The sequence below is a fragment of the Canis lupus genome, chromosome 22, assembly GCF_048164855.1.
Source record: "Canis lupus baileyi chromosome 22, mCanLup2.hap1, whole genome shotgun sequence".
Lineage (NCBI taxonomy): Eukaryota > Metazoa > Chordata > Mammalia > Carnivora > Canidae > Canis > Canis lupus.
The window spans coordinates 38,326,373-38,349,325 of NC_132859.1; the positions used below are offsets into that span (position 1 = coordinate 38,326,373).

General features: G+C 36.6%; 1 long non-coding RNA gene across 1 annotated transcript in view; it reads right to left on the bottom strand.

Moving 5' to 3' along the window:
* Positions 1 to 340: 340 nt before the first annotated feature.
* The window catches only part of LOC140614489 (uncharacterized), a 70,984-nt gene continuing 48,371 nt past the window's right edge, over positions 341 to 22,953 (bottom strand). The window contains exon 4 of the long non-coding RNA XR_012015343.1: positions 341 to 3,895. This is a non-coding gene — a long non-coding RNA (uncharacterized lncRNA). The remainder of the gene's footprint in view (positions 3,896 to 22,953) is intronic.

Sequence of the window (22,953 nt, forward strand, 5' to 3'; positions counted from 1 at the left end):
CCCACAGATCTTTGAGGCTATGTTTTCTTAACCTGGGTTATTGGTTCACCATGTTCATTCTATCATTATTGTTTAAATTATACGTATATGGTATATGTAACCTTATCTAAATTACAGATTTCAAAATATACACAGCAAAGAAAGTAGATAACGAGTCTATCTGATGGCACTTTTCACATATTCAAACTTTCTGATATGTTTTAAACTAGGAAACTGGACTGCATTGATTAAATTTCATTTCAGTGGGACACTCAGATTAACTGCCCTGTGTTAACACATAAGGAGTTTGATTCCTGTTGCCAAGCTATAAATACATAAGTAAAGATTATTTTGAGAGGACAACAATGCCTGAGATTTGAATATTTATTTTAAGAAGTGTTCTCTTGACATTTGCCCTTTCAGCATAACCTTGTCCTAAACATTCCCCAGACCAGAAGGTCCCCATTGAAGCCTTTCCCGGTATGCTATGTGCCTGCTTCCCCACCTCTTCACCTCGTTGGGCAGGATTGCCCTCCTGGTTACTCATGCCAAGCCTTCAACTTATTGTTTGTTATTATTGCTATCTTTCTTTTCTTTAAGTAGACAGAATCAAAATTGAAAGACTACTTCCAGTTTTTTATCTGATCAATAAACAAAGACCTTCTGAAGCAACACCCATAATTCTTCTTTTAACATAGTAAGGGTTCAAATATCACACCAAATCTTTGTCTCAGGGGCCACATACGATGGGAGTACATAAACAGTAAAAAATAGTAAATGGGTACTGAGCTCTAAGGACAATCGAAGTGCAAAAACATAAATTTTAAAGAACTTTATTGATGATGAAAGTGCATAACAAATTACAAATGTCTAATGTGTAAAATTTGATACATTTTGACACATATATCACATATATGTGATACATATATTCCCAGGTATATACATATGTGTCACCCCTAAAGCTTTCCTCATGCTCTTTGTAATCTATCCCTCCCTTCATTCCCCCTAGGCAGTCAAGAATCTACTTCATTTGCATTCTCTGGAATTTATATAGATTAGTTTGCATGTTTAAGGATTTTATATAGATAGACTCATACAGTCTTCTCTTTTTTGTGGGATAGGGGGAGACAGTCTAGCTTCTTTCACTCAAGATAGAATTTTGAAATCCAGCCATGCTATTTCACATTTTAATAACTTTCTCCCCTTTTTTAAGATTTTATTTATCTATTCATGAGAGACACAGAGAGAGACGCAGAGACATAGGCAGAGGGAGAAGACGACTCCCTGCTGGGAGCCCCATGCGGGACTCAACCCTAGGACCCCAGGACCACCCCCCGAGCCGAAGGCAGATGCTCAACCACTGAGCCACTCCGGCATCCCAACTTTTTCTTTTTCTCTTCCTGAGTAGAACTCCACTGTATGGCTATCACAATTTTCAGAGAAGACATACTATTAACTCAGATTTCCCCAAGCTTCACATTTTTAGATTGGACAAGGGTCACAGTGATAGTAAGCAGACAGATCTGGCTTATGCCTTTAGTGATTCATAGAGTGACTCCAAATTCCACCTCTCCCCTTTTCTATCCACTCTGAGTGTCTTCCAAGGCTGTCTTCTCTTGTCTTCTATGAGCTCACAAACAATTCCACCTCTGTTAAACATCTTCCACCCACTCTCAGTTACTGGGAGACTTCCACAGGCAGCTGCCCAGCATAGTGGCAGGGCTGGACACCTACAGATGCCCCAGTTGGATGACATTTCCCTGCAGATGCGCAAGGATTATAGTCCACTTGAGAATTTCTCAAACTGACCTGCTGACAGAGCTTTGAATAAGCAGCCCTTCAGTCGTGTTTTTTTTTCCTTCCTTCTTCTATAGGTACTAAATTCAAAGCCATACATTTAAGTTTACAAGAAATGTAAAGTTATTTTTCGGTAGTTTTAATATTCTATAGTGGAAATCAATGTCCAATTGACTCCCATGGCACCTAGTAACAGAAACTTAAATTTAGTCATTTCAGTGTAGTCACGGTTAAGTGTTCGGTTCCACTCACTTCCCTCCCCCCCCTTTTTTTTTCTTTTTTACTGAGCTTTGCAACTCCTTTCTATAGGGTACATGTGTGCACAGCAGTGACAGTTTTGAGAAGGGGATATTTGGCCTGAGGTTGTCATCTACTCTGATGCCCATGGAGATGTGGCTTTTCCCATCAGTCTCCAGCTGCCAGCACCCGCAGATCACCCCTCTGCACTGTCCACGAGGCCTTCTCAGGTCCCCCCATCAGGGCCACCTCTTGTGCCATGGGAAACAGTTTTTATCCCTTCTCTTCTGAGGCTGGCTGCCTCCATATGTTTTAGTAGGTCTATCCCGGATCCACCCGAGATGCAGCAAGAAAATATTTTTCATTTCACATTTTTGAACGAGGAGAGGATATGTATGGATCTCTGGAACAGTGCTATTTTTCAACCTCTTTTGTTCTATTTGCACATCCTCATATCATCTAAAAGTATTCTTCTCTCCTGGGACAAAGGCTGGGGAATGATTCTCATGGGCTGGGGGAATCATCTCAGAGAGTTGGACTTATTCTTCTCCTCCACTGATGAAGAATTCATTACTGTGTTTATATGTCATTCAAAACTCCTTCTTTCTTTATAAATTCTAAGGAAAAGTTTCTTGGTCTTCATTCACGTGGGCTTCTGGTATACAGCCCTTCTCAGTTTGTCATATATACTCCAATACGTACAATTCCAGTGTTGCCTTCCTCAAAATATCATCACAAATCTGCTAATAAAGCAAAACTAAGCTTATTTGAATTTATTGTAGTTGGAGAGAACTCCTTGGTAGGATTTCAGAAGCAACTCAGAAGGGAAAGTCAGAAGTAGGATATTTGTAGCACTCTGAGGCTCTTGGGTCTGGGGTCCGGGCTCAAGTGGTATAAGCTGGGCCTTGCAAGGTGGGTAACTGGCTAGAACTGGACACAATTTATGCTATAATATTTCATAACTGGTTGTCAATCAGGCAACCCTTGAAGCATGTGTTGATAGGCACCTTTTTGTTTGCTAAGCAAGCTGTTTGCTGAGGTGAGGAGACTGTTGTCCGTGATAAATTGATCTGTAGGAATTTCTTTAAGCAAACATTGAAGTTATTTATTAGTTTACAGCTTTATCTTTCCCAGGCAAAATTTTCCTGGAAAAAATTTCTAAGTCATGTTGACATAGGCGACCAAAAAATCTTACGCAAATGATATTGACACAAGTTCTCAGACCTCACACTTAGACCCAAACTTGGACTCACAGTAAATACGAAGTTATTTTTGCAAGTTATACCTCCTAAATCCAGAGAAATTCCAGGAAATTTCTCTCAGTAATGGGCTATCAGAGAATGATGTTCAGATATGATATCTTAAAGCAAGCTTTGAAAAATGAGCAGGATATAGAAAAATGGGCAAAAGCAGTAAGGTGATTGGAAAGGAATAAGAATATGAGTGGAGGCATGGATGGTGAAATTTGTGAAGAACAAGGAGGAGAAGAAGATCTATATTTGACAGTGTGAGATTTTTAGCTTTGGTGGACAGATTAAAGCTAGAGTACCATGAGCTCTGGATGTACAATTAAGGAGTCACTCTATGTCTATTTACATATTTGTCACTGGGGCTTCCCAAGAGCCTTTAAGTTCACTGAATTCCTCTCACTTACATGCTGTCAAACACCCCTCAGACCACAAGAGCAGACTGCCATGTTGTGGGGTGGGGGTGGAGGGATGACTCTTGCAGCATAATTAAGAAAAACAGTAAGTCACTTAACACAGTTTCTTGCCCACAAAAAGCATTCAGTAAATAGCAGTTGTTATTATTATCACAGATTGCAGTCAGAGTGATGAGATTTTCGTGGAATTGTAATCAGGAACGCAGGGACAGTTGAATCCTGTGAACACAAAGAACAGAAGTGAAATGAGAAACACAATTTTATTAATCGCTGTGTACCAATGCCAGGCCCTATGTCTAACGTCACATTTGGAGCATGAACTTTAGGCCATTCTGTGAAAGAAAAAAGAAAAGAATAAAGAAAAGAAAGTCCCAGGAAAACAGTGAGAAGAGTGAAGTTCATTTATCCACTCAGATACATAGTATCAGAGGAGGCAACTTGAGTTTGCAGACCCTCCTAAGGAGAACTCTCGCTGACGTTTGCATCTTTTCCACTTGAAGAGGAAATTAGGCAAAAGCAGCATGGAAACTGAGTTTTTAGTGTTTTGTTTTGCTTGTTTTATTTGAGAGCACAGGGACTGCCCATTGGTAGTTGTGATCTAATGAAAGTCTTGAAACTCTGACCAAATTCACTACTCTCATGCTCTGCAGGAGAAGCTAAGAAAGGGGTGAGCAGAAGCATGAAACAGGGACAGGACACTGCCAAGTTCCCTGAGCCTGACATTCTGCTATTTCTATCCTCTGTACAAATTTACTCTGGATGAGATTGTGGGTTTGGGGCTATACTGATATTTTCTAAGAGACCTAGGAATCCCAAATCCTGCCTCTGTATCAATCTTCTTTCTATGGGATTCTCAAAGGAGCTCAGTCCACATGAAAGATAACAAGAAAGCGACCCAAGATTCCTTTATTAGAGCTATGTAAGAACCTAATACCTATAGTGGTATTAAATGGTATAGTGCATCCACATTAAAAGCTGGGTTGGTACATCCAATTTAGGTTGAAGGCCTCCTATCTCTTTCTAAATCTACATCCTGAGACTATACTATTTGGATGGTCATACAGAGAAAGGAAATTAAATATACTGGAGAATAATATGGCCATGTCTTTACTAAATATCTTGCTGAAAATTCCCCACACAGCCATATGCATCAGGTGGGTAAAGAGGAATCTGGAGTATCTGGGTGGCTCAGTGGTTGAGTGTTTGCCTTCAGCTCAGCTTGTAATCTTGGGGTCCTGGGATCAAGCCCCACATCAGGCTCTCCGCAGGGAGCCTGCTTCTCCCTCTGCCTATGTCTCTGCATTTCTCTGTGTGACTCTCAAGAATAAATAAAATCTAAAAAAAAAAAAAAAAGAGGAACTTGCACTTCCTTTGCAGGACCTAATAAGATACACTTTCCTTTCCTGCTAGAAATCATGGTCCCTTAACATTCCAAGTTCTGAACAATTATGCTAGTAATTGCAAGGAACTAGGAAAGAGGTGAGCAGCAGAGCCTGAGAAGAGGTTGAAATGTCTTTTCTCCCTACCAGAGTTTTGGGCATTTGCTTTGAAAGGCATCTGGAGACCCATGATTGAGAAAGATATTGAGCATGCTCCTGGCATCTCCACACTTGCACCTTCCTTCCTCCTACTCTTTACCTGTCCAGCCCAAGGCTACTGATGTCGTTGCACAAGTGGGCCAAGGAGTTAAGGCCTGAGTGGAGGGACATTGCTAAGTAGCCGAGTTTAAGCAGACTGTATGCATAGTTTTCAGTGTGTGACATGTGCCTGATAAGTATTTGTTGAGTAACATGCACGAATGCTAACCTGCATGTATTGCCCATTCTTTAAGAGCTCCTGAATCGGGAATTGCGAATACCTGTTTGTATTTGCAGGCACGTACTGCCTGTGTCATCATCACTCATGTGGTGGGAAGTGCAGCAGATTTTCTAACAATGCCCCCTTTCACCTAGATGCCACAAAAGATAAAATCACACTTTCTCAGCCTACTTTGCTCCTCAGGGTAGCCATGTGACTGACTCATTGATGGCCCAAGAGAGGTAAGCAGAAGTCTGCTGTCATGTTTTTTGAAAAGATTTTCCTCCACTAATAAAAATGACAGACATAAGCTATGCTTCCTCTCTCTCTTCTTCCTGCCTTGAATGCAGAACTTGTCTAATACTTGGCTAGCCATCTTATACCCAAATCTGAAGCCAAGACTGAGAGAGCCCCGATTGTCAGCACTGACACCTTTCAGCCACTAAACCAATATCTGCAACTGCCTCTATCTATCCCTATGGCCACATAAGAAAAATAAACCCCTAACAGCTTAAGCTAATAGGAGTTTTCAATTACATAGAGCCATTAACATTCTTGACTGTTACAGAATTTATCTGGTAAGGAAACAGAGAAATATCTTGAAACTACATCACCCCAATGGAAATTCACATCGGAGTTGGAAAATAATTACCATTTTTCTTTTTGCAATATAAACATTTATAATTCACATCTGCATGATACTTTCCCCAGGTGCTCAAGACAGGGAAGATGAAGGGTAAGGCTGCTCTGGATTTTTACTTGTGAGTTCAGGAACAAATACAGAAAAATGATTCTCCATAGAGAAGAAAAAGCCAAGATTCAAATTTCAAGTGTCTAACTTTGCTCTGTGCCCAGTGCCCCAAGCCATGATGCTGGCTCACCACTCAGATTTCACAGGCCCAGATGTCTGATTTTGAAAAGCTGCTTTGTTGCAACAATGGAGCTATGCACTCTATTTCTTTTACATATTTAAGTTGTTATATATGTCTTCATTACGAACACAGCAGATTTACCAAAAGAGAAAATTATTAATGAAATAATACATCTTAGAGTTCTGGTTTAGCCCAAGACAGCTGGGCTTAATATTAAAACATTTCCTATTCATCTGGACCATGATGCTTCCAGGCTGTGCTTATATATTTGTGTCAGCATACAAGCGAAGAATACCAGCTTTGGAGCCAAACAAACTTGAAATTGAATCCTAGGTCTCCCATCTATAGTTGTACAAGACAGTAGCAGCTAGTACACTGAATGCTCATTAAGATTATAACTTAATGAGTTTAGTTAGTCTATTCAGATCTCAGCATTCTCAGCTGAAAAAAAAAAGTGCTAATACCTGTCATCAAGGTTGCAGTAAAAAGTGGAGAAATGCATTTGATATATAATATCAGCTATTATCATTATGAATTAGCACTTAACAGAGAAATATTATTTCTTTCTACATTACATCTTGCAGGAACTTTTCACTGAGTCATTTTTTTCTGGGATGGACTGGAGAAGGAGGATTATTGGAACTACTACTCCAGAGCTTCAGTCCATGCTCCTAACATCCCCAGGGCAGCTGCTTAAGCCATTTTGAACAAGAAAAATGTAGAAAACAGACATATTCATCTGAGTGAAGACGATCTTTGCTACCCTGTTTTCAGGGACAAAGGCGTTGGCAAGGCTGAGAGTCAGAGGTGGAGGGGAGGTCAGAACCGATCTCTTTTGGAAGTCAGGGCTCCAGATCCAAAGTAGCAAGGAAAAGCCCAGAAGTTCCCTCAAGAGGCCCTATTCTTAATGACACAGAGACGAAAAGCAGATGTGTGCTCACCCTCCTCCTGCACCACTCTCTGCTCCTCCGTAGATTAAAGGCAGAAACAGCTGCGCTCATTGTTAGTTTATTGATCTTGAATAAAGGAATTCTAGGCAAGTTCTTTATTTGGTACAATGTGTCCAAGAGGTACAGAATATGTCATAAGAGGAAGTCTGCCAGATTGTTTCACAGAATTATAAACCAAGCTGACTTCTTATTCTGACAACCACAAAAGAAGTTTCCAATGCTCTTAACCTATCCTAGTAAATATGAAATGCATGAGACAGGTACATTACAAAGATCGATTGATGGATCGATCGATAGATACATAGATAGATAGATTTCAGTGAATGGGAAAATTGAGGTTTAGGGATGTGCCTAAATCCAGAAATTGCCCAGAACCATCTGATGTTCTCCAGAGACTGTGTGGACTTTGGCCAAACCTCAGTTATAATTTGAGATGCACTATTAAATACTCATGGTTTCCTGGAGGTCACACAGCATTTCTAGGTCTCTGAATCCCCACCTATAACATGAGTTCACTTGGATTCAGTTGTCACTGAGGACACCACCAGATCAAAATGCTAGGATTCTTTGATTAAAAATGGTAGCCTTGCAAATTCACCTGAAAGGTAATACCCACCTAGTTGTATGACCTTTCCTGGTTGTCATCATGACACACATGGAATCATGCTGTACGTTCCTGGGCTGGACTACTGCCTTTTCATGCACACAGATTTCTCCCTTTTAATATACACAAGCAACATAAGACTCAAATTTTTCTGGTAGTATATTCCCATGGGAATGTCTTCTCTACCACAGTCAGATTCATTTGCAAGCAGTTACCATATATTATTGATACTTGGGGTTTATACAAATTGGAGGACTATTAGGCTATTTCACTGGACCCTTTTTATTTATTTATTTTTTTGGACCCTTTTTATTTTGAATTGAAAAAAATACAGAGGAGCAGATTCCTATTGCCCTAAACAGGCAGGGAAGTCCGGGAGCAGAGTTAAGTTGCACGGACCTGCAGTGCCACCTGTTGGCTGCTGTGTTAATAATCACAAATCACAGAGTCCTAAACTTTCAGAAGAAAAACAGAGGCTATCTCCAAAATTAAAAACAGGAGAGCAGAGTATGTGGAGATCAAATTGAAGTTAAACCTCGAGCTGAAAAGGAAAAAGGTATCCTTAGAAAATGTATGGTGCAACTTAATTCCAGGTGGCCATGCAGTAATTACTAAATACTATCACTTTACTTTTAATAAAGTACAAGAAGAAAATGAAAAGATAGAGTGGCAGGATTTTCAGAACTGGACATGTGTTTAAATCATAGCATAACTCCTCATTGTAGATATTAAGAAACCAAGATGCTAGAACATTATATATCCCAGAGCTAATGAGCTTGGGATACATGTTAGGACTATAACTCACTTCTTCAAATGTTTAGTTCAGGTTGCTTCTGGATGACTTTCCTTAAGAAAATGCATTTTAAGAGAGCTTTATATTCTCTATTCTTAATAGAGTGCTATTGAGAATCAGAGGCTGTTCTCACAATATTACTTATTTAAATTCACACCATTAGAGAAGCAATTTCAGTAATAACCCCTATTTCTAGCTGTCTATCAAAAACATTCGCTAATTGTTACGACGCTTACAGAATCAAAAATTGCCAAAGAATGACTTTTCTTCTCCTTTCTCATTCTTCTCAGCAATTCGTTCATTTTTCTTCCCACTGTGTTGATGAAAGGCTATGGTTCCCTTGGGATGCAGGATTCCTAGGTTGTGGTTGCCTGAGATGCTAATTGCTCACTTGAGACAACCAAGAGCAAATGCAGAGACAACTCCCAACCCACTTTCCTATCCAATCATATTAACGAGGCCTGTCAGAAAGGGATGGAAACTTACTTAAGTGAGAAATGGGTCATCATAACACAGACAAGTTGTGTCAGGGAAAAAGTTTAGTGTATGGCACCCTTGGGACAAAGGAAGACCGTAAGAGTCCGAGAGGGCTTGTAAACACCATCTGGGACAGAAGTCATGAAATAACTACCAGGAACAATAATTTTTAGAACTTTGCAGTTTTTCAAAATGAAAGAAACTTAGCTCCACTTTTTTATTTTATTTCATTTTATTTTTTAATTAGTGGTTAGCAGTACATTCTTTAAAGTGAAATAATGCTTACTCTTCTCTCCTGAGTGTAGTAAAGAGAACTTGGGAGACTAGGTCTTGCTTCCTAGTCAGTTTTGAGGGTATGTGGTGGTGAGTAGTGGAAGCTTCAGGAAGGAAAGGAAAGCAGATTGCCTCAAACTGGATCAGTTGGGGCAGCCCGAGTGGCACAGCGGTTTAGCGCCACCTTGGGCCCAGCGTGTGATCCTGGAGTCCCGGGATTGAGTCACAAGTAGGGCTCCCAGCATGGAGCCTGCTTCTCCCTCTGCCTGTGTCTCTGCCTCTCTCTCTGTCTCTGTGCCTCTCATGAATAAATAAATAAAATCTTTTTAAAAAAATGGATCAGTTGAATGGTGTCTTCGTGCCTACAAAGTGATCTTAAGGACTTGATATTGGAAATGAGTATGGATCCCCAATTTAATTCCCCATTCGGTTCACTGCCCAAACTAGAAGACTTGTCAATAATTCCCCCTCTCCTTTGAGGAGATTGCACCATTTCCAAAATATCTCTGAATCTGCCTTTCCCTCTCCATTCCCCTATCACTCCTTAGCACAAGTGACATATTGCATTAGAACAGCCTCCTATGGGATACCTGGGAGACTCAGGCATTGAGCATCTGCCTTTGCTCAGGGAGTGATCTCAGGGTCCCCAGGATTGAGTCCCACATCTGGCTTCCTGCATGGAGCTTGCTTCTCCCTCTGCCTGTCTCTCTCTCTCTCTCTCGATTAATAAATAAAAATCTTAAAAAAAAAAAAAAAGGAACTGCCTCCTAAATAATTTCTTTCCCTTCACATCCATTTTCCATACTGGCACCAGCTTTATCTATCTGAAATGCAAATTAAATCATGCCATGTCTCTGCTTGACACCACTGAACAAGGACAAAGTCCAAGATTCTCAGCATGGCATATAAGATTTCTCAATTTGAGAGGAAAAAAAAAGCTTTCTCAATTTGGCTCAGATTTCTTAGTCAACCTTATTTCCTGGATCAACACCTCCAGTTCCCTTAAAAATTTACTCCTTTCTGCTATATATGTGTCTGACTTTGGCATCACTGTCTATACTTACAGTCAGTTCTTCCAACCTGTTATGTCCTTCACTCCCATCACTGGACCATTTCCATTAACACTGTACCTAAGGAGGTTTCTCTAAAGCTTTTAGGCATGGAACTTCTCTGTCCTGTGTAGTTGTACTCTGCTTCCTTATTACTTATATGTATTACCATGAGCATGAAACTCATTGTATTGTAACTCTGTGATCAGTTTGGTCTTCCTTGCATAGACCATGAGTTTTCTAATATAATATCCTGATAGATCTTTTTACAGTTCAAATTTTTATCATACACAGTTCCATAAATGTTCCCTGAAAATTAAGTGTACATCTATCACTGTGCTAAATACTGGAGATGCAAAGATTATCTATGAGTGGTATCCATAGTAATCTCACTCAAGGTCTGTGTTTTCTGTATACAAAGTATACAAAAAGTTGAAGGGTAGAGAATTTTGTGTGCTCTACACTGCTGCACCCCACTGCAATGTGGTGATTCTCTCATATACCAAAATCAATGCTGAAACATATTACATGTACAACTCTTTCCAGTGCTCTATATAGATGACATCATCAACAACATCATCATCTTGTCATGTTTATTGCTTTTTTAAAAAAAAAATGTGTATCATTTTTGTTAAAAATTCACAAAAATGTGAATTGTCCTATGCACTTGTTACCTATGTATTGTACACCAAGACTTGACAACCATTGAACTCTTATTATATGTTTGTGGGATGGATGAATGATAGGTAGATGGGTTAGTGGATAAGCTACTAGAGTGATGGACATAGGTGAGTGTATAGGAAGGCTGATATGTCTAGAGTGTGCAGGACAGAGTACAAAGTAGAAAAGAGTTTCACAGAGTGATCTCCAGAGATCTGTAAAGGGCCCCTCTTGGGTCTTCAGATGAATATTGATCAGAAAATTTGGGGGAAGGACTTTCTAAAACACACCAAAGCTGAAAGAATTTGTTTCTAACAGACCTGAATTATAAAAAGATGCTAAAGGAAGTTCTTCAAGCAGAAGAAAAGTGGTATCAGGCAGAAATCTGAATCTATGAGGAAGAATACATAAATGATAACTATGCAGGTAAATATACATAACTTTTGTTGTTATTTAAATTTATGTAAAAGATAATTAATGGTTGAAAAGAAAATAATAATGTATTATATATAAGGTTTACAATAGTTGTAAAAATAAAATTTATGACAACTATAACATAAAATGGAGGAGAAGAGAAATGAATATAAAAGATCCTAATACAAAAGGAGAAGTGGTATAATATTACTTAAAGATAAACCCTGATAAGTTAATGATGAAAATTATAAATCCTGAAGCAAACACTAAAATAACAAACTAAAACAATAAGCCACAGATGAAGTAGAATCATAATTAATACAAAAGTAGTCAGACTTTTTAAAAATTAACAAAGAACAGGTAGGACCAAAAGAAAATAGATAACAAGTTGATATATTTTAACACATCTATGCTGATAATCACATTAAATATAAATGGCCTACATATCTAAATTAAAAGTAGAGACGGTCAAATAGGATAATCAAGGCTCAATACCGGCTACTACATGACTAGCACTTTAAACGGAAAGACAGTAATTCTATGGTAAAAGAATAGGGGGGAAATAGACTATGTTAGCATTAATTTTAAAAACCAGGAGAGACAACATAACCAGGAGAGAGAACATAATTAATCAAGAACATAAAAATCTTAGATGTTTATGCAACTAATAACAAAGCTTCAAAATATATAAAACAAAAACTAACAAAGCTTTAAAGGGAAATAGATAAATCTATGATTATAGTTCAAGGTTTCAAAAAGATTTTCCCAATTAGTAATAGTATAAACCAAAAAAGTCAGTATGAGTATGGATGTTAATAAAACTCTCAACCATCATGATATATTTGATATTTATGGATCACTTCACCCTCAAAATCACAGAATAGATATTCTCTGCAAGTGTATATCAAATATTTAATGACAGACCACATTCTAGACCACAAAAAAGAGTCTCAGTAAATGTAAAAGTATGCTACTTATACAAAATATACTCTTTAATCACAATAGAATTAAGTCAGAAATAGTAATAAAGGATCTCTGAATAATCCTCAAATATTTTGAAACAAATAACACATTTTTAAATAACTCATAGGTCAAATAAGAGATCAAAAGTGAAATTAGAAGGTAAGTGAACTAAACCAAAATAAAAACAAGACATTTCAAAATATGTGGGATTCAGTGAAGGAAGTAATAGAAATTTACAGTACTAAATTCTTATTTTTGAAATTAAGAAAGTATCAAACCAGTGACCTCATTTTATACCTTAAGGAACTGGAACAATTAAAAAATTAGATACAAAGTAAGGAAAAGAAAGGAAGTAATAACTATCAGGGAAAATATCACTGAAATAGGAAACAGAAAAAAAATAATAAGGCAACTCAGTGAAACCAAAAGTAGTTTCTCTGAAAACATCAATAAAATTGGTAAAATTTCTAGCCAAACTGATTAGGAAAAAGAGACCAAAAACACAACTTACCAGTATTAGGAATGAGAGAGGTAAAGTTACTATACTATTAAAAAGGATAATAAGAAATATTATTATTTAAAAAATCCTTTATGCCAATACATTCAACAACTTGGATGAAATAGATGAATTCTTTGAAAAACACAAACTACTATACTTAATTCATTTTATGAGGCAAGGGATATTACTCAGATATCCAGATTAGGCAAAGATATTATAAGAAAAGAAAAATATAGACGAGTAACACTCATTATCATAAATACAAAGATGGTTAACAATGATTTAACAATCAAATTTAGAAATATAAAAGAGTATAATATAGCACAGTTGCATAGAAAAGAATTTACCCTTGCCCAAAGAGAGGTTTAGCCTTTATCCTTGACTCCTTGGTAATAATCTTTAAGTCCTACCTGATAATAATGCCTTTGCTTACCTGGGGGCTTTAGGTCATGCCAAACAATCTGACAATATGATTTACTGTGGAGGCTTTTGATTATGTGCTATTGGTTCAACCTCTGGAGAGGCTGGAGACTAAAGTCAGCCATTTGGGAAATTGTGACAGAGCTCCAATAAAGAGTCTGGACACCAAGGCTGGGGAGAGCTCCCATAGTGGGCAATTGTTGCTGGGAGAGTAGTATCTGCCATTATTGCACTGCTAGACAACAACTGGAAGATCCATGAAACTTCTCTGGACTCTACCCTGTGTCTCTTCCCTTGGCTGATTTTAATATACATCCTTTCTTTCTAATGAACTATAACCATGAGTATAACAGCTTTCAGGTGAGATGTCAGTAGATCCACAAGATGTATGTGACAAAATACAAGTTCCATTACTGAAGAAAATAAAATAAAATAAAGCACAGAAAACTAGGAATGGAAGTGACATTCTTCAACCTGATAAAAATCTGTGAAAAATACCTCTAAGTAACATCCTTTTCAGTAGTAAAACTGAATGCTTTCCATCTAGAATCAGGAGCAAAGGATGTCTGATTTCATCACATCTATTCAACATTATATTGCAGCTCTAGCCAGTGGAATAACAGAGGAAGGAAGATGAGGAAGAAGAAAAATAAAAGGCACCCAGATGGGAAAGAAAGAAACGGTCTCATTTTCAAGATAGCATGATCACTTATGTATTAAATTTAATGCAATATGCAAAATCATTATGAGAATTAATAGTGAATTTATCAATGTTGCAGGATATAATACCAATATGAATAATCAACTGCATTTCTATGACAACAAATTGGATATGGAAATTAAAAATTACCATTACAATAACAACAAAATATTAAATACGTGGAAATAAGTTCAACAAAAATGTTCAACACTCGTATGCTGAAAACTTTGAAAAATCACTGCAAGAAATTAAGAAAGCCTGAAGTCAATAGACATGCCATGTTCATGGATCAGAAGACATTATCATTAAGATGTCAGTTCTCCAAATTGATCTATACATCTAATACACTCTCAGTCAAAATAATAATAAGCATTTTTTGGTAGATATTGATAAGCTGATTCTAAAAATCATATGAAAATGTAATGATCTAGAATAGTGAAATAATACAACCTCGAAAATGAAAAATAAATTTGGAAAACTTATAGTACATGACTTTCCAAGATATTATATTGGAATCGAGTATTATATATATATATAAAATCATCAATACAATGCAAATTTGTTGTCAACATGGATAAATAAATTAATGGAAAAGAATTTAGGGTCCAGAATTAAAATTATATATATGCTTTATATTTTATATATATAAATCAATAAAGCATATATAATATATGAAATTTTATTAATTATCAAATAATATTAATATTATAATTTGTTATGTCATAAATAATGTAATTGATTAACATTAATTATATAATTTTATATATTATATATGCTTTATTGGTGTTCATCAAAGTTACAAAGGAAATTTAGTGAAGAAGGGATAGTGTTTTCAACAAATGGTACAGAATAATTGGATACCCATATACAAAAATAACTAAATAAAACAAACCTTTGATTGATATCTTGAACCATATACAGAAATTAACTCAAAATGGATCACAGGCATAGATGTGAAACTTAAACCTATAAAACTTTCAGAAGAAAATGTAAAAGAAAGAGTTACTTTGGGTTAGGGAAAGATTTCTTAGATACAATATCAAAAACATGATCCATCAAAAAAAAATTAGACTTCATCAAAACTAAGAATTTCTAAGCTTCAAAAGACACTGTTATGTTAATGAAAGAGAAATTACATACTGAAAGAGCAAATTCATAAATCATATATCTAACAATGGACTTACATCCAGAAAATATAAATATCTCTCAAAAATTACCAAAAAAACCCCAAATAGCCTAATAAAAAATAGACAATTTGAACAGACATTTCGCCTATACAGACATATATAAAGGTATAAAAATATGCTTGACATCATTGCTCATTAGACAAATGCAAGTAAGACCGTATGCCCATACATTTGTCAAAATGCCTAAAATTGAAAAAATGGGTCATAGCAGATGTTAGTGAGGATGTGGGATGACTCTCATACACTGTTGATAGGAATGCAAAAATGGTACAATTATTTTGGAAAACACCTTGGAACTTTCTTAAAAAGTTAAATATGCACCTATCATCTAACACAGCTATTCCACTTCTAGGTATTCATCCATGAGAAAAGAAAACCTACACTGGTACACAAATGTTCCTACTAGTTTAATTTGACTAGATGCAAATTGTAAACTTAAACATCTATCAAGAGATGAATGCATAAAAGAATTGTGGTATATCTATACAATACATGAGAACTAGTCAATAAAAAGGAATGAAGTATTGATATTGGAAAACAAGGATGGAGCGTTAATTATACTGAATGAAAATAGCAGACAAATAGAGCACACGCTGTAGGATCATACTGATATAAAATTTTAGAAAATGCCAAGTAATCTATAGTAACAGAAATGGTTACTATAAATAACCTGCTATCTGAGGATGGGGAAGGGGCAAGAAGGGCCAAAAGGGAAGGATTATAAGGGCCAATGAGGAAACCGTGCACTTTGTCTTGATTGTGTTGATGGTTTCATTAGTATGTACCTATGTCAAAACTTGTCAAGTTTTACACTTTAAATTTGTGCAGTTTATAATGTCAACTACATCTCTACAGCTCTGTTAAATACTTTTTTCTAAAGATTTTATTTATTAGAGACAGAGAGGGAGAGAGAGAGAGAGGCAGAGAGACAGAGACACAGGCAGAGGGAGAAGCAGGCTCCATGCAGGGAGCCTGACATGGGACTCGATCCCAGGTCTCCAGGATCAGGCTGAAGGCAGTGCTAAACTGCTGAGCCACCTGGACTGCCCTGTTAAATATTTTTGAATGATCCAAAATGTTAATATGTTGTAAGAGCCATGAAACAAGTAATTGTCCATTGAGACAATCACAATAATAAAATTTCAGTCTTATACAAAAAATAAGGCTTTGGTTATCAATTGGAACTTATGATATGAGCACATAGAACTAACTACTTTGAGTAACCTAAAGATTTGTTGCATTTCTCCTTTTCTCAGACTGTGAATAACTAACTACAAGGTAGGTTAGAATGTTTAGTGTGCTGTGTAATAGCCAATGTATAGGGGAGTCCAAAGCCAAGATGCTCTGATGCTTCATGCTTCCATGATTTATGGTTCTCTCCCACATGCATTACATGTGCGTGGGGAAGAGTTTTGATTCTTCCTTCTTCTCCCTCTCTGTTCACTTTGAACTTTCATCTTCAGATTTGCTGTGGTTCTTTCATCCCTTTCCTTTATTCTCTCCTCCATTAGCAGCTCTCATATGCTTCATTGGTCTCAACTTCTCCACTTCCTTCAACAAAACTTGCCTCTTTCTTCATGTCGTGGTTAAATGCTTGTGATTTTCTTTTCTTCCTTTCAAGTTCATTTCAATAATAGAAATAAAAATACTCCCATCCAGTGTAAATATAAAACAAAAATGAGATATCAACAAATTCATGTATAAATTTGATGCAATCCCTAGTGATTTATGTGTGTGTAGTCACACTACATATTATATAATAGGTATCTTCATACACGGCTGGTGGGAGAAAAAATTCATCAAACAACTTTGAAAAAAGCATTTCTAAGACTTTGCAAATTTGATAAGCATGCACATAAGCAACATGATCAATGCATAAATTGTGTATCACAACATTGTTTGCAATAGCCTCCAATAAGGAAACAAAACAAATGCCCTTTACCAGTAGGATAGATACTATAATTATGGTTTTTTTTACACAATGTATTTCAGCTATGAATATGAAGGAATATAAACAAATCTTACAAATATAATGCAAAAGAAGTTAGGCACAAAAGAATATTTACAGTATGATTAGATTCATGCAAAATTCAAAAATAGACAAAATTAAACTATATTGTTTGGGGTATATTTTTTCATAAGTCACCATGAAAAGCAGGGAAGTAATTGATGTGCAATTCAAGATAGTGTTTACCTCAATAGAAAGAGAGGGAGTTGAGTTTGTTGGTTCTGTGATGCAGGTAATGATCAGTTGATGATGGTGTGGGCATTCAATTTAGAAATTTGCTAAACTCTTCATTTATGTTTTGTTTACCTTTTAGTATGTGGTTTATATTTCACAACAAAAATTAAAAAAAAAAACCCTCACACTATACAGAATAGCCTGCTCCTTAATGTTTTTTAGCTTAGTAATTAATAGTGATTTTCATTCACACCCACAAGCATTAGCTATCAAATGTCTTTCCTAATTCGATAGATAACTAATATAATCTTCATGAAGATGGACATCTTAATATATTTCACCAATAGATAGGCACCTTCCCAATAATAGGTGCTCAACAAATATTTATTAAACAAAATAATTATATCTAACTGATTTGAATTTGGCATGTATTGCTGAAAGTTTGTTTTAGTGGTATTACTGTAAATTGATATCTTCATAGGCTCTCCTTTTTCTTTTTTATATATTCTGGCAAATGACCATCATTATTATTCAAAGAATGACTTTTCTGTATTTTATGGGATCTTCGTGTATTTTGTCTTGGTCAGCACTTTTTCTACTGCCCACTGAAAGGGCAGGGTATACTCCCTTTGCTTGGGTGAGAATAGTCACTTTCAGATTGGATCCTCAGTGGATAACTCAGTTCCTATTACAGATGAAGCATCCTACTGGCAGTAGTCATTATGAGGCATAATCAGATCATACTACAAGAAATGTTTTTAGCATATGTAAGTGTGCACACCCACATATATACTCATATCATGTGCACACCCACACATCGTATCATTAATAAGAACACCAGAGCACGTTGATGGTGGAAAAGATTGTTTTACACACAACTATATGTACCTTCCACTCTTTTGCCTAGCAAACATGTTAGGTATTTATCTACTTGAATGGAGGAGATATAAAATGACGGATGTTATGTATAAAATGAAATCATGTACTCAGATGATCTGTTATCTTTTCCCAAACAGATGTTAACTCATGAAATTGTCTTGAATTAAAAAAAAAAAAAACTGAATTGATTCAACATTAACTTTCAACACCGAGTTTGCAATTTTTTTTAAGTTTGTCACTATGAAAATAAGAATCAGGTAGTATTGCCCTGATGGATGCGATAGGGCTCTTAACTTGATGCATGGACAGGATAGTGCTCCTAATCCAATGAAATGGAGAGTAAAAATACAATAGTGTGAATTAGTTCAGGAGTTGATGTAGTTTTAGCCACCTGTCAAGATTTATTTTCTATCTCATGACTAAGGACACAGACTGTGAGCAAACATGTTTTTCCACCGGTAGGATCTTAGAATATAAAGCAATCTGGCTTTTACCAGGTTAAACAAAGTTCACTTCTTCAACAGGGTTCGTTCACCAAAATGTTGTTACCTGACACTCTGATTTATATTGAATACTTAATAAATATTTGATTTAAAAGTATTTCTCAGTTTTTATCTTTTTTGAACTCTCTGTAAACTTAAATGCTGTTGACAACTTCCTTGACCTACTTGGAGACTCTGAGCTTTGAACCCTTGATGTATATTGTCTTTAGATTTCTTTCAAGAACTTGCTGTCTTCTCCACAATCTCCTCTTGTTTGTTCCTAACGCATCCTGACAAGTTTTCTTTCTTTAGTCCTTTGTCATTCAACCAGACATCCTCTGCCATTCATTGCTGTGGCTTTAATTATCCCTACAATCTCTTTACTCAACTCTTTCCTCCACCTCAGGGCTCCTCATAAGTCCAAGCCTTTCTTCTTGCTTTCCTTATATTAAAAGTTAGCACCATTATCTACCTGGTCAGTCAGGACTCTGAGTCATACTCCATTCTCACTTGAATCCCCTACATCCAATTCATTTATGTATTTTTTCAACTCCAGGTCCAAATAATTTTTCAAATCTTCTTTGCCTTACTACCTTTCTACTATTGCTGTTGAGTAGGTTCTTATCATTCTTGACTCAACTGTTGGGAGTTTCCCTACCAAGATCTTTGCCTCTAGGCACATTCTACTCTAAGCCAACTCCCAAATTTGCTACCCACATACTGCGAGGCTTAAGTCTGATAACATGTCTCTTTTACCTGGAAATCTTCAGTGGGTTTTTATCATTTACAAGGTAATGGCCCAATCACTTAATATGGCATTCAGAACCATTCAAGATCTTGCCTTTCTGCATCTCCAACTTTATCTCTTCACCCTCCTCACTACACACACTCACACACATTCATGTACATGCTACACACACACACACACTTTAAGCATCACACCCTATTGAGTCATTTCCATATCTTCCTCATCTACCCAGGCTGTTTCATGCTTCCATATTTTGCATGAGTTGTTCATATCTTTGTGTCTCATATGTATCTGAAAAACTTCCTTTAAAAATTCTTTTCCCAACTATTAAAGTTAATCACTTGCTCTATGTTATAATAATGCCTGATATATGTTGTATGTAACGTAATGTATTGTGATTTATTTGTTACGTATCTAACACCCCTAAAATATTTCCTTGAGAATAGGCATGGTTTCTTGTGCTCAGTCCAAGGGATCTGCTTAAAAATATCTGTAACAGAATGATGAATGAATGAATACCTCTATGAAGTATAGATAAGGAAGACAGTGAAGTAGGTGATTTATTTACATAATGTTGTTTAATCTTTACTAACATTCAAGGTTTTATTAGTGCAGCCTTCCAATAAGTTAGGGATATGAGTTAAGAGCTAGAATAACTGTTGATATGTGACTGGTTTGGAAGCCACTTGTCAGCTGTACAACATTGGGCAAGTTACATAATTACTTGGACTCCAGTTTTCTCATCCCTAAAATGAGAATAATTAAAACACCTGTATTAATTGGGATATAGGTTAAATATCATTAGAATAAAGATATTCTAAAATATGACTTAAATAATAAGTGCATGTATTTATTTTTCATAGCATCCTTTGAAGTGGACCATCCTAACTAATCATGCTCCATGTTTCTATCCACAAAACACGTTCCAACTTGTGATTCTACCAACACGTTGAGTATTGACATGGCAGAAATTGTGTCAAGGTGATGATGGTGAGAATCCAAAGCAAGAAATTATCTTTTAAGGAATTGATGCAGAGTTTGCACATAGCAATTCAGCTCTCATTCCTTTGGAGGGAGCTTATTCACGTGGTCACCTATTTCTGCAAAATAGCCTGGGAAATGTAGCCCCTGTCTGGGTGGCCATAAACCCATTTAAAACTTTATTACTGGAGAACTAGGAAGGAGAGATATTGAGTGGGCAGTGAGAAGTTCACCCCACTACTTCATAATGCTGCTATGAAGATTTAAGATGAACATGTGTGAAATCATTCAAAATAGTGTCTGGCACATAGTGTGCACTCTATAAATATTATCTCTTATTATCATTACTTTTACAGGCAAGGAAATTGAGGTTTGGGAAGGTCAAATAACTTGCCTTGAGGGCCCACAATAAGTAAGTGGCAGAGTAGGAATCTGAGCTCTGGTCGACCTGAGTGTAAATATTTCCAGCCTTCCTACTGCCTAAAATATGCTGCTCACTTAATGGAGTTTGGAAAAGAGAAAACCAGTCTTGTTTCTTGGACTGTAATTGCATTCATTTTAGTGAATGAATTCTCTGTATTCTTTAAATAGCTTAATGCCAATAGGGCTCATAGAGACTTCTACCTTACTAATTGTCCCAGAAAATATTTTTAATATGGTCTGAATATTGACAATATCCCCTAAATAAGATTATCAGAAGGGTTGGGGCAAGAATTATCTATATTCATTACAAGAAGGTTAGGGGTTTCCTGCCATATATATGTTCAGAGCATTTTATCTATGGTATGCAATATAAGGGGTTAGCAGGTTTATCTTGCCTTCGAGGAATTCCAATCCACTTTTATGTTCTTTGGCCAATGTAGAGGGCTGGCCTCTACATGGCCTTTTAGCCTAAATGGTGGCTCTCCAAAAAATATGTCCACATCCTAATCTCTGGAACCTATGAATATGAACTCCTAGAAAAATGGTCTTTGTAGATATAATTAAGTTAAGGATTTTGAGATGAAATCATGCTGGATTATCAAATGGGCCCTATATCCAATAAACGTCCTAATAAGAGCCAGAAATACAGATGAAACAGAGAGGGGCACATGCAAGATAGAGGCAAAGTTTGGAGTTATGCAGCAGCCATAAGCTGAAGAATGCCTGGAGCCACCAGAAGCTGGAAGAGGCATAAAAGGGATTGTCTCCTATGGCCCCAGAGGAGTACTACACTGCTGACAACTTGATTTGGACTTCTGTCATCCAGAACTATAGGAGAATAAATCTTTGTTGTTTTAAGCCACCCAGTTGGTGGTCATTTGCTACGATGACTCTAGGAAACTGATACACCTAGTGTGGAAATTTTAGCTGATAACTTAATAATGATCCAAAGATGAAGAAAAGAGGCAAGATACTGTACTCTTACAACACTCTTTTTCTACCCCTAAATGCCAAAGACAGAAAAGAGTGAATGAGCATGAGAAAAGAGAGACAGAGAGAGAGAGACAGGAGGGGAAGGAGCTCTGGAGTTTGTGGGAGGTAGGTGGGACATCCAAAGAACTAGCCTCAGTGGGAGAGGAATGGACAGGCTCATCATGTGGCTCCAGGGTAAGTTTTCAGAGGCACTTTTTCATCCTCAGAGTAATTCTGGATTGAGGCATATCAACTTTGTCTGTCTGTCCTATGAAGCTTTCTTCTCTACTGATCTATCTGTGGTCTGCGCCATAAGTAATATTTGTGTATTATTACGGGTAATCCCTCAGGAATAATTTGGGCTTTCAGTTTTTATTTATTTTTATTTAAATTCAATTAATTAACACATAGTGTATTATTAGCTTCAGAGGTAGAGATCAGTGCTTCACCCAGTGCTCATTATATCACATGCCCTCCTTAATGCCCATCACTCAGTTACTCCATCTTCCCAACTCCCTCTCCTCCAGCAACCCTTAGTTTGTTCCCTATAGTTCAGAATCTCTTACAGTTTGTCTCCCTCTCTTATTTCATCTTATTTTTCTTTCCCTTCCCCTATGATCCTCTGTTTTGTTTCTTAAATTCCACATATGAGTTCAATCATATGATACTAGTCTTTCTCTGAATGACTTATTTTACTTAACATAATACCCTCTAGTTCTGTCCATGTTGTTGCAAATGGTAAAATTTCATTTTTTATGGCTGAGTAATATTCCATTGTATTTATATACTACATCTTCTTTATCCATGTATCTGTTATTGGACATCTGGGCTATTTCCGTAGTTTGGCTATTGTGGACATTGCTGCTATAAATATTGAGGTGCAGATGCCCCTTCACATCACTGTTTTTGTATTATTTGGTTAAACACCTAGTAGTGCAATTGGTGGGTCATA